We start from the raw sequence: 12,985 nt of genomic DNA, 5'->3' as shown, positions 1-12,985 counted from the left end.
AATGAAAAGCCTGATAAAGAGAAAGCTCTGAAATTCTGGAAGAATTTGTGAGAAACCAACAAGAAGCACAACAAAAATGCAAAATGGATCAAACAGGTTGAGGACTCTATTAAAGTGCATAAAATGGAAGATGTGAAAATAACAAAAGCAATGGTGCAGAGACAGTCAAGAAAAGTGAAGAACTGGAGTGCACCTGGACTGGATGAGCTGCATGGCTTCTGGTTAAAGGCACTTACAAGTCTGCACAAAAGATTGGCAACCCAGATGAACCAGATCCTAAAAACACCTGAAAATGATGAATGGATGACAACTGGAAGGACATTTTTGATCCAAAAAGATAAAGAAAAAGGAAAGGACCCTGGAAACTATAGGCCAATCACCTGTTTGCCAACAACATACAAGCTTCTTACTGGTATCATTGCAAACCAAATCTATGGATACCTGGAAAGAAATAACTTGCTTCCTGTAGAACAGAAAGGATGCTGCAAAAACTCAAGAGGAACAAAGGATCAATTGCTGGTCGACAAGCTAATCCTAAAGAACTCAAAGAAAAGACAAACCAACCTGTTCATGGCTTGGATAGACTATAAGAAAGCATTTGATTCAGTTCCCCATAGCTGGATCAAGAAATGCCTGGAAATATTAGGCATCAGCAGCAACATACAAAAATTCATGGAACCTTCAATGAACCTCTGGAAAACGAAACTTATGGCTAATGAAGAAGAACTGGGTAAAGTTGAAATTAAACGAGGCATTTTCCAGGGCGATTCCCTTTCACCCCTACTTTTCATACTCTCAATGCTACCACTGACAATCATTTTGAAGAAGATGAACTGTGGATACGAACTTGCAAAGAAAGGACTGAAAATCTCGCACTTGATGTACATGGATGATTTGAAGCTGTTTGGTAAAACAAAAGCTGAACTGAATTTATTAATTGAAAACACAAAACAATTCAGCCAAGACATCGGTATGCAGTTTGGAATTGACAAATGTGCAACAATAGCAACCAAAGCAGGCAAGATCATAGAAGAGGATGGAATAGAACTAGAGAATGAAGAAATGATAAAGGCATTAAAATCAGAAGAAGGCTACAAGTACTTGCGGATTTTAGAAGCCTCTGACTTAATGCATAATAAAGTCAAGGAATTAATTTCAGCCAAGTACATTCAGTGAATTTGTAAGATATTAATGTCCAAATTGAGTGGAAGAAACTTCATAAAAGCCATAAATTTGGGCTATACCTGTGATTAGATACTCTGCAGGAATAATTGACTGGACCCAGATGGAGTTAGACAATTTGGACAGAAAAACAAGGAAGCTTATGACAATGAATCATGCCTTGCACCCTAAAAGTGATGTTGACCGATTATATTTACCAAGAGCAGAGGGTGGTCGAGGACTCCTACAAGTAAAGCAGACTGTGGAAGAAGAAAAATGCAGCTTGAATGATTACATCCAGAAAAGTGAAGAACCAATGATTAAGGAAGTAAATAAAGGAGGCCTTTTAAAGACAACTAAAACAAAAGCAGAATATAAGAAAGAAGTAATTGAGCAGCGAGCTGAAAATTGGAAACACAAAGCTCTGCATGGCCAATACTTGAAAAGTATTGAAGGCAAAGCTGACCAGAAACTAACTTGGAACTGGTTAAGATCAGGAGTACTGAAAAAAGAAACAGAAAGCTTTATTTTGGCAGCTCAAGAACAAGCCCTAGCCACAAACTGCATGAAAGCAAAAATTCAACATGTTACCACCAACAGCAAATGCCGCCTCTGCAATGAGAAAGATGAGACAGTCGACCACCTGATCAGTGGATGTAGCAAAATTTCACAAACTGACTACCTACAACGCCATGACCGTTTTGCTAAGATCATTCACTGGAAATTGTGCCAGAAATTTGGATTTGAGTACAGCAAAAACCACTGGGAACATCAGGTTGAGAAAGTTTTAGAGAATGAGAAACTCAAGATCTTGTGGGACTTTAGGATTCAGACTGACAGGCACTTGGTCCACAACACACCTGACATAACAATAGTTGAAAAGAAAAAAGTATGGTTCATTGACATTGCAATACCTGGTGATGCACGGATTGAAGATACGCAGCAAGAAAAAATCACAAAGTACCGGGATTTGCAAATTGAAGTTGAGCGACTGTGGAAAAAGAAATTGTGTGTTGTCCCGATTGTAATTGGAGCCCTTGGAGCAATACCCAAAGGGCTACCCCGCTATTTAGAAATTCTAAATTTGCCGGACTTGAACATTTTGACTCTACAAAAAACCACCTTACTCAGAACAGCTTACATCCTCCGACGATACCTTAACAGTTCCTAGGTCCTTGGTTAGGACTCGAGCTGCTGAGCTATTAACCAGCCTCAAAGGCTGTGAATCTCACTAAAAATTAAATAATAATAATAATAATAATAATAATAATAATAATAATAATAATAACATTCTATATCAGAAAAATCTTGGCCTGGAGTGATAAATATGCTTGAAGATAAAAGTTCTGATCTGTGTTAGTATGTATATGTATATTGTCACAAAAGTCCTTTTAAGAATACAAAGTAAAGCCAGATGGTGTTAACCTACTATCCTCCAGTCCTTAAGATAGCAAAAAAGTATGCTGGCATTATGCTCCCCTGACTGCTGGGATCTATTTTGCCACTATAATGAGACTGGTGACTGGTGCTATCTTTACTGTTTTAATGCACAGCAATTTAAGGAAAGCAATTAATAGAGTCCTCTTGCTTCATTTTCTCTCCCACCAAGTAATATCTGCAAGAAGAGGGAAAACCCTAGTGATTTCTTTCCTTAATATGTAATGAATGGAGATGGATAGAAGGTTTATCTAATTTTTAAACTGCCTGAATAACAGATAGCAGGTATAGAGGTGCTCCACACAGGTGATCTATCAGCTGGTCTATTTCTAAGCCCAAGTCTAGCAATTGTTAGAAAGAAAGAGAGCTAAGCCCACCTTTAAAATGCCCTGGTTGACAGACTGTAGCTATGACAGGTAACAGGATGAAGTGGGAGGGAGAATTCCTAATACTTTAATAGAGCTGTTCCCCTTCATTCCATGCCTGTGATATGTGAGTTAGGCTAATTTTGGACAAAAATTGGGCATTCAAAAGATTGCTAGTTCTCTGATGAGCAATAGTTCATCTGAAAGGTCACAGGCATGGAGGAGGGGTTGCAAATAGTATTGTGACTGTTTCCTTCCCTTTTCTTGTATATAATAGAGCCTTGGTGGTGCAGCGGCTAAAGTGCTGTTAAAGTGCTGCCAGCTGCCTGCAATTACTGCAAGTTCAAATCTCACCAGGCTCAAGGTTGACTCAGCCTTCCATCCTTTCGAGGTAAGTAAAATGAGGACCCGGATTGTGGGGGCAATAAGCTGACTTTGTGTAAAAAGAATACCGCTTAGGAGGGGGGGGTGCGAAAGCCCTACTAAGCAGGTATATACAAAAGTATGAAGGCTATTGCTTAACACATTGTAAGCCGCCCTGAGTGTCCGGAGAAGGGCGGCATATAAATCAAACCAATAAATAAATAAATAAATAAATAAACAAACAAACAAACAAACAAATAAATAAATAAATAAATAAATAAATAAATAAATAAATAAATAAATAATCCCTCTTCTGGATCTGTAATGTCTTAGTCAATCTAACAACCTAAATTTCCCACAGGGAACAGTGACCAAAGGGCCGGAGAAACTTAAGAGACCAATAACAACTGGGTAGACTTGCACCCTAATTACCTTATGTTGTCCATGAAGTGTCTTGGGTTGTGTTCATGACAAAAAAAAATGTTTTGGGGAAGAAGGGACTGTAAGAGGATACTTTAACACTGGAAGAACTAAAGATAACTTTAAATGGCCTCTATTAAGGACTGGAGATTAGAGAAAAGCAATATCAACATTATAGGGCTATGAAATATAGCAATATTTGCTAAAGTTACTGAGGGAATGTTCATGTCATAATTAGACAAATATGAGGACAACACTATCAAGGGAAGACATTATTATCATCCTTTATATGGGGCTGAGCCTGAGTGAAGGAGAATTGCCCAGTTTCAGAGTCACAATTGATGCAAGATTGCTATAAATATTTTCTGGCTCTCAATTAAATTTTGAAGTATCATGCTATCTTAACTTTCTATTAGGAAACTTTCTATCTGCACATTGTCTTCAGTCTTTTCATACAGAGATACAGTGCAATTTATTAATTTAGAAAATAAATAAAGGACATACCGGTATGTCAAAAGTGAGGGTTTGAGCATTGTACAGATTTCAGAGGGAGGAATCTTAAATATGTATTCAGTACTGAAATTTTAAAAGAACAACACTTTTCCGGGATTGTGCCAAAACAAATAATAATTCTAGTAAACATGACTGCTAATTATTATGCGATTCAGACTTAGGAAGATATGTGCATTTTCTTACTGTGCAAAACAGAACCAGAATAATTTAATGGTGACATTTTGTTGGAAATGTTGCATTCTTGAATTTAGAAGGAAATATGTAAGAAATTGCTACCGTGGAATGTTTTTGATATAATGCCCTATTGATATATTGCCATGCTGAAAACGTATGAAAAGAAATGGCATCAATTTTTAATTTTTTCTTTAATGAAGCAATCCTTTTTAGAAATATATTTACTTAAGATCATGTTATAGGATTCTGGAAGAATTAACATCACTGTTTATTAGCATTTTGCCATGTATATTGATTTATGCATTCTGTTCAAAAAGTTAGTCAGAATCTAATTTCTATTTTTTACTTGGTTTTGAGTGATAAACATCAGAACAGATATAAAAAGGCCATGTAGGTAACAATTATTTGGAGAAATTAAGACACCTGCATGTTTGAGGTGGATTTGATTTATAAGTTACAGTTAAATAATTTAGCAGTTATTTTCTACCATTAATTATTTATATACTTCGTTAAACAATGTTCTAGATGAGCAAAGTTTGATAACTTTATTGACAGATTGAAAAATCAAATCTGCTAGATCAGTGGTTTGCTGTAGGTGACTACAGCTTTCAAATGATCATTCAAAGAAAAACAACCCTTTGAAAACTTTGTATGTACCTAATATATAATCATTTTACACAAACCTAAAATAGGCACAAGCCTAGTGGTGGGTTGCTACCAGTTCGGGCAAACCAGTAGCGGTGGTGGCGGGAGGCTCCACCCACCCACCCGGACGCTTCTGCACATGTGCAGAAGCATTGCGCGTGTGTGCGAGCGAGCACCCACAAGCGAACCAGTAGCAATGGGATTTGAAACCCACTACTGCACAAGCCCTTTGCCTGTCCATTAGGAATGCATCATTGGGAAACTTGAAATTCCAGGTTAAGGATAAATCATCATAGAGAAAATTTATTGGGTAATTAGGATTAGGAATGGCCTGATGGAACATAACCTATCAATACATTTCCATACTGAAATTGCTATCCAAGTCCAAGATGGGCAGCACATTAACTTAAAACCATTGTTGTAACCTTTTGTGTCTTCCAAATTCATTCTGCTACAATTGGATCACTAACCAAATGAAAAAGAAAGTCATTACATAATGAAAAATGAAGGAAAAAGACTTCGTTAGACATCTGGATTTGCTATGGAATCTTAAGAAGATTTTGTTTATGCAGATTAAATGGGATGGATTCTGTAACTCAACAATGGAAGATATTAAGTATTAAGATCTAAATGTACCATATGGGTTATTCATCTTGCACTTTCAGAAGAGGAGGGGCACAAAACAGGGTCCAAATGTCTAAAAGCAAGCTAGCTTTAGTCACAAGAAATCAATTCTTTACTAGTGCACTAATTATAGCATTCAACTAAATATGCATTTTTATTTTATTATTGCTGCATTCTGTCATTTAATTGTTACTGCAGTGTTTTATCCTTTTATACATCACTATAACACAACCCATGTACTCCAAAAGATGTTAATTGTGTGCCTTCCATCCTTTACAAATATATAATTTGTTGCTTGTGTAATCAAACCGGTATCCCATTCTCAAAGCCTAATTGTGTAAATATTGACTCAAGAATAACTTCTAGTGAATGAAAGCAGGAGAGAGAGAGAATGCAAAGGAGAGTGCTGTTTATAGATAGCCTATTCAAGACAGTAGCTTTGTTTGTTTTACGAAGATTGAACAATTATCATACTGTAATTACAAAGCAATTCATGTAATTTTCTTTATAAACAATTTTCTTGAAATTAAGAATGTATAACGAATGGAATTGTTTTACAACACATGAATTAAGACGCTCCGTTGTCACTTATTTCAGTGGTGGATTGTTCCTGGTTTGCCCCGGTTTGGGCGAACCAGTAGTGGCGGTGGCAGAAGGCTCCACCCACCCGCTGAAACATCATCAAAAATGCTCTGCATAGGTGCAGAAGCTTCCGTGTATGCGCAGAAGCACCGCACACTTGCAAAGCAAGAGCACGTGCCCATGCGCCACTGATAGCAAACCAGTAGCGCTGGGATTTGAAACCCATTACTGACTTATTTGTCTCAATTTTTATATGGTGGATAATTATATGGAGGAAGAATGTGGGGATATTGAGAGATTTCTTTTTCTCCCATTCTATTTTCCTTCTTTGCTGTGGTAATTTTGGTATATTGCTGATAGAGGCAACCTCAAATTTTAAATTCCTACTTTTATGCCCTCACAAATTACTACTTCCACCCCCATACTTGCATATGCTCAAAAAGGTAGTGCCGCTTCATTTGTCAATATTAAAAAGTCTTTGGGAAGTGGTAATTTTTTCCTCCACACTTTACTAATGAAAAGGCAGCTGTTTTTTGTTCCCTTAATACAAAGTTGAACATATAACATACAATTTGGCAAGTCAAGTGATGAATGGTCAACCACTCAATTGCTTTTCCTCTACATAATTCCACTTAAGTAATTTAGGCCATTTGTGGAAGACTGCACGTGTCCACTTTGCTATATCACCATCATTTAAATCCAGTGCTTCATCCAGAAAGACCTCAAGTGTTCTGTTTGTCTGTTGGTATAATCTCCATCACAATGATGCATTTAGCAACCATGTCCAAAGATATACATATAAATGTGTACATTTAAAGGATTATGTACAATATTAACTTTATTGCAAGGGTGATGTAAAGAGTCAATTGAAGTGAGGATCTGCTATTTATAGGCACATATTTGAATGCACTCATGGCTAAAATGATTAGTTAAATTGTACTGTATTAACATGTTTGGTTCATAGTTGTTCACTCTGCATTTGAACTAAAATCATTTTAAAGCACTAGTGTTGCTGTAACAATTATATCCAGCTATAGGTATATGCAGACCAATCAAAATCCAGTATTGGCACTGTGTGTGTAGTAGATTATCATACTGGTCCAAAGAAGCATGTATGTATGAATGAATGAATGCAATATCTCCTAAAATATGGAGTTGTTATAAATATTTTTCTATTTGTGTAATTGTAATACAATTTTCAATAGATAGGTAGGTAGGTAGATTAGATAGATCGATAGATCGATCGATAGAGAGAGAGAGAGAGAGAGAAATAGATAGATGTCACCCTATGGTTATACTTGAGCATGTACATATTAATCCTTCTCCCTCTTTTGTAGCTGTTGTTATTTGCATTCTCTATTTTAAAAAAAAAAGTAACATGATTTTAGTTATTTTTAATTTTCAGTTTGGGAAAGATTTTGAAGCTACATGCACAGGTGTCCATGGTCTCAAAGAAATAACAAGATGCACACCATAGCATCAAAGTTGATGCCTTTTTATACCTTGCAATAAATAAAAGATATATAAGGGGAGGATTTTAAACCACAGTGGTACTGTGGTTTACTGCCCCACCCCAGTCAAGCTTTTTATTCCATGTTTCAACTGATAAAGTGTACATCCCAACACTGAGACTTAATTTTTTCTCTATGGCCACCTAGCTGCAAAGTCTTGAAGAGAGAAATGTTCAAATCATTCCCGAGAAGTATTTACTGACATACTATTTTAAATTACAATTGGGATGTTCATTTTTAATAACATCATGTTGGTCTTTTACAGGTTGAAATATCACTGAACAGTATAACTTCTTGGTGAATGTCTGAGTAAAGTGTAAGTAAACTTTTTCTACTTTATACAGGATTCTCTTTTAATTGTTTACAATATTAAAACTTTGCATTTAAATACAAAGTTAGCTTACGAAGAAGTATGTGTAATAGACACTTTTTACATCCACTACAAGTGTCACTGAAGTTTGCTAGATTATTTAATAACTGCATTTTCCCCAGATGTTGGCCTAACCCTTATCCAGTGGTTGGTTCAAAGTGAGGTGGTAGCCTGTTACAACATCAACCCAACCAGTAGGATGAATTAGAAAAATGACAGCCCACTGTTAATTGAAACACACAGTTAAGATGAAAAGCATATATTCTTTCTTTCCTCTGCTTTTTAACTGGAATAAAATGGCTTGAAGCTTAACTGCTAGCAAATACTCTTTTATTCTCCCAATAGCAGATACTGAACCATCCAACAACTAAAGAAAAACTCAGATCAAAACATTTTTTTTCACAAACCATCTCCAGTATATGTCCATTATTCTAAGATTTAGTCTAAGATCTAGATCAGGGGTCTCCAACCTTGGCCACTTTAAGATTTGTGGGCTTCAACTCCCACTGGCTGAGGAATTCTGGGAGTTGAAGTACACAAGTCTTAAAGCGGCCAAGGTTGGAGACCCCTGATCTAGAGAAGCTGGAAATGTAGTCATTTACATAAGGAAAGCAGGAGAGGCAACATTCTTTGCTCAAAGTCCCATCTCTAGGCTACTAGCTTTATTCTATTATCTATATGTTCCTTACTAGATATCTCATCCTGATTGTTTCCATTTTGAAATTTGTATTTTCTTTGTTGGTAGTGGTTCCTTTTTTTTCCTATAATGATGGCTACCAAACTATCAATAATCCTTAGGGCCTCAGAAAGAATTTTGATATATTGTACACCACGCAGAACCCCTCTCTGAGAGAGATGGACAGTTAAGAAATACAAATAAAATAAACAAACAAATAAACAAACATGCATCCTATCTACAGTATATTCAGTTTCCCTGGAAAAAAGAGAATATCTCATATCAGGATAGTGATCTGAACACCTGATAGCATCTGCCCACAAAAATCTCTGATTTGAAGACAATGTTCCGCCTTTCTGTTTCCCCTCTTGGGGTTTATATGCAAGTTAACTCTATTTTTGAAATATCTTTTAAAACTTCTAAACTGGACATTACCATCCTCTGCAGGCTTGTTTGTTTATTTACATTATTTTATTCACTAGGTGGCCTTAGGCAGCTAACAGGAGTTTAAAAAAATACAAAGAACAGCATAGAAAATGTATAATCAGCAGCCAAGATAAAAACTGTGGAAAACAATGAAACAACAATTAAAATAATCATCTCACAGGCTATAACTGATAATTCACCCTATGCATGGGAACACAATCTGTCCAGGTGTTCTGACCTAGGCTTCCCCAAAAAGCACGAAGCAGAATTCTGGTCCCGAGAAAACCCCTTTTATTAAACAAACAGTGAATTCCTCTCATTCACCCTCAGGAAAGACTTTCAAGGGAGAATTTGCAGTCACTGGCTTGGAGTATCTGGCTTGGAGTATCTGGCTTGGAGAGCTGCCAGGCTGATATCTTCAAAACTTGGCAAGGAATCTCGGAGAGTCACAAACCAATTAGGTGAACTAATTATCTCCTGCAAACTCTACTCCCTTTTCGCTCCTCTTTTATTCCCTCTGGGAGGGGCCATTCATCGTCCACCTGTGGCCTTACTCCAGTGGTGGGATTCAGCCAGTTTGCACCACTTCGGGAGAACCGAAGTGTTAACTTGTTAACTTTCTGAGCAGTTTGGTGAACTGGTTGTTGGAAGAAATCATTAGGGCAGAGAACCGGTTGTTAAATTATTTGAATCCCACCACTGCCTTACTCCCAAGTCGACCCTTGTTCTTTAGCTGTTCCCTTCGTCTGACAACTCTGTGCATGCACACACTGGGAACAGGCTCCAGCTTTACGTCTGCCTCACTGATGTCTGACTCTGAAGGCAGCTGATAACGTATCAGCTGCCTTCAGCCCCAGAGCCTTCCCCAGACTCCAGGACTGGCCCATATTCTCCCCAACCTCCTCACTGTCCGAATCTCCTGCCAGCTCCGCTGGCCACTGGCGGGCCGCAACACCAGGGCCTTGCAAAAGACCAGTGGGGTCAGGGCAAATCAAATCCCTGGGGAAAAGGGCAGTAGCTACAACAGAAAAGGATTGTTTCCTGGATTCTGCCAGATGACACACTGTAATCAACAGGACTTGTAATATGCCTCTTCAGCCAGATCTGATGGGATGGGTAGAAACCATTGGGGAGATGCACAGAGGAGGAGAACCAAAGAGATGATCCTGGAGAAAATATTCATTGATGGTTTCAACACAAAAATGCTTTGAAGGAAGCAAAGAAAACATCCAGAAGAAACTCATACAGGCTCTGTCCTAACTTCCTGGGATATACAAGAAAAGGAAGGGAAAATGCAGCAAAGCTTTTCAAGATTTTGCTACTAGAAACTATATTCTAATCAAACCCAATGAGTTGCTTTCTAGGTCTGGCGGCTTCCCTTGAAGGTCTGACATCTATTGGAATAGTTTCTAACACATTAGGATTTGAAGCAGAATATTTCCAATTAGCAGCCAAGGAATTTAAGATGTTTCTCCCAATCTAGAGTTAAGTCAGACTACTTGCCTAATAACTAGAAATATGTAAACTCCTTCTACCTTCTTGAAATTTATTTTAGTTGTCTGGAATGCCATCTTTGTTTCTCCTAAACAGGATTACTTCACATTTTATGAAAATGTCATTTTTAAAAAAGTGAAGCCTGTACATCAACTTGTTTATTCAGCCTTCATTTCTATCATAATTTAATTAAGTGCTTCATGAATGATATAGAACAGGGGTATCACACTCACGTCATCACGTTGTCGTCACTTGATGTATTGCAACTTTCCCCCCTTCGCTAAACCAGGGTTGGGCGTGGCCAGCGTGTTATGCATCTGGCCTGCAGGCTGTGAGTCTGGCCCTGATATAGAAAGTCAAAATATCTGTGGAAAAATAATCTTCACAAACAAATTCAGCTTTATCTGGGAATAACCAACAGAAATAACTTATTTAAACTGTTTATATGTACAACTTTTTAGAGGGATGCGGTGGTTCAGTGGCTAAGACACTGAGCTTGTCGATTGAAAGGTTGGCAGTTCAGCGGTTCGAATCCCTAGTGCCATGTAACGGGGTGAGCTCCCATTATTTGTCCCAGCTTCTTCCAACCTAGCGGTTTGAAAGCATATTAAAAATGCAAGTAGAAAAATAGGGACCACCTTTGGTGGGAAGGTAACAGCATTCCGTATGCCTTTGGTGTTTAGTCATGCTGGCCACATGACCATGGAAATATCTTCAGACAGTGCTGGCTCTTCGGCTTTGAAATGGAGATGAGCAATGCCCCCTAGAGTCGGGAACGACTAGCACATATGTGCATGGGGAACCTTTATCTTTTACTTATGTGCAACTTTTACAATATTTTAGATTAATAGATAGGTATTAAAGTTTTATATTGCTCTTATTTTAAAGATACATCTAAGGCCTGTATTTTGTTTGGTTCTGAGATTGCTTAATGGAATAATCAGAGTAACTGATTTGCAGGCCATAAGTTAAAGTTGGTTCCTGAAATAAATGGATGCTACTTCTTGGAGCCTTATTTTACTATAGAGCTTATAATGCAGTTGGGCCAGAAATTCTTGAAAATATGAGGGGAGAGGGCTTCTTAGCTATCATTATTTTTTATGTTACTGTGTTTGTCTTATGTAAATCTGGAAAGCAGTAACCTGCTTCTTTTCATTGAAAGGCCCAATCCCTGAGATCTCCACTGTTGCAGAGGTTAATTATAGGAATGATTTCTACATGTCTTGCTTGACAGTACCTGCTAAAAGAAAAAAAAAATAGACATTTGGGTGAAGCTGTTCTAATTCAGTATATACTGTGTCTACATGTGATTGTCAGCAACCATGATTATTATTTTCCACTACTTGAAGCAAAGTCAGAATACACATGCTTGTTTCCTAGGAAACACTATTAAAGCAGATGAACAATATTATTGAATCCAGCCATCAATGAAGGTGTCACTATTTTAGCTTCAAGGCAATAGCACAATTATTTAGAATTACATGAATTGAATACTTTTCTCCCCCCCCCAAAAAAATCCACAATTAAGTATAACTACTGAAAACACTTAAACATCTGTTTAAATGTTCTCAATGGACAGAACTGGACAGGATTTCAGTTGTTCACAAGTGATAAATTAGTCTGATATCAAAGCACATTTTCACACATTGATGTCTTTTGCTGCATTTTTTTTTTGAACTTTCAGTATTACTTCCTTCAAATTTCCTCACTTCCTCCCTCCATCTCTCCCCCTCTTTCTCACACACACAGAGGAATATGAAGACAATAAACCACTTCCACAATGATTATTTGTTCTCTTCTATCAGCCTGATTGGAACACAAACTATTGTGAATGCAATGGCAAGGCTAAAGCCCATTTGTTCCTCTAGCTATTAAATGAGCACCAAAAGATACTGATTGTCTTACTTGATCCAAAAGGAAAGAGTAAAGGGAAAAATTAGCAGAAGGAAACACTTTCGCCCAGAGCATGCTTATGAGATTTATAACTTCAGCCCAAAGAGGTTGCCAGAAGATTTTTACTCAAGGAAAGTCAAAAGATTCTGAACTCAATATAATAAATTTTAACCACAAGTTACATTTTTATGAAACTACATAGATTACCTATGTCAAACTTGTGGTTGCCATCACATGACAGTTTGCGATGCTTTTCCCATTTGTGGAGCTGGGATGGGCATGGCCTGCATGTGATGCATCCAGCTCGTGGGCCGCCAATTTGACACCCCTG

At 37.5% G+C, this 12,985-nt stretch overlaps 1 protein-coding gene across 6 annotated transcripts in view; it reads left to right on the top strand.

Annotated features, from left to right (window-relative positions):
- The window catches only part of CDH18 (cadherin 18), a 656,995-nt gene that overhangs the window by 269,829 nt on the left and 374,181 nt on the right, over positions 1-12,985 (top strand). For all 6 annotated transcript variants that reach the window (XM_087890242.1, XM_087890248.1, XM_087890243.1 and 3 more), the window contains one exon: positions 8,061-8,111. The gene's annotated coding sequence lies outside the window, so the exon portion shown is untranslated. The remainder of the gene's footprint in view (positions 1-8,060; positions 8,112-12,985) is intronic.

The sequence above is a fragment of the Pantherophis guttatus genome, chromosome 3 (assembly GCF_059756535.1).
Source record: "Pantherophis guttatus breed Tessera chromosome 3, ASM5975653v1, whole genome shotgun sequence".
In the NCBI taxonomy this organism is placed as follows: domain Eukaryota; kingdom Metazoa; phylum Chordata; class Lepidosauria; order Squamata; family Colubridae; genus Pantherophis; species Pantherophis guttatus.
This window is presented reverse-complemented; position numbering and strand designations above follow the sequence as displayed.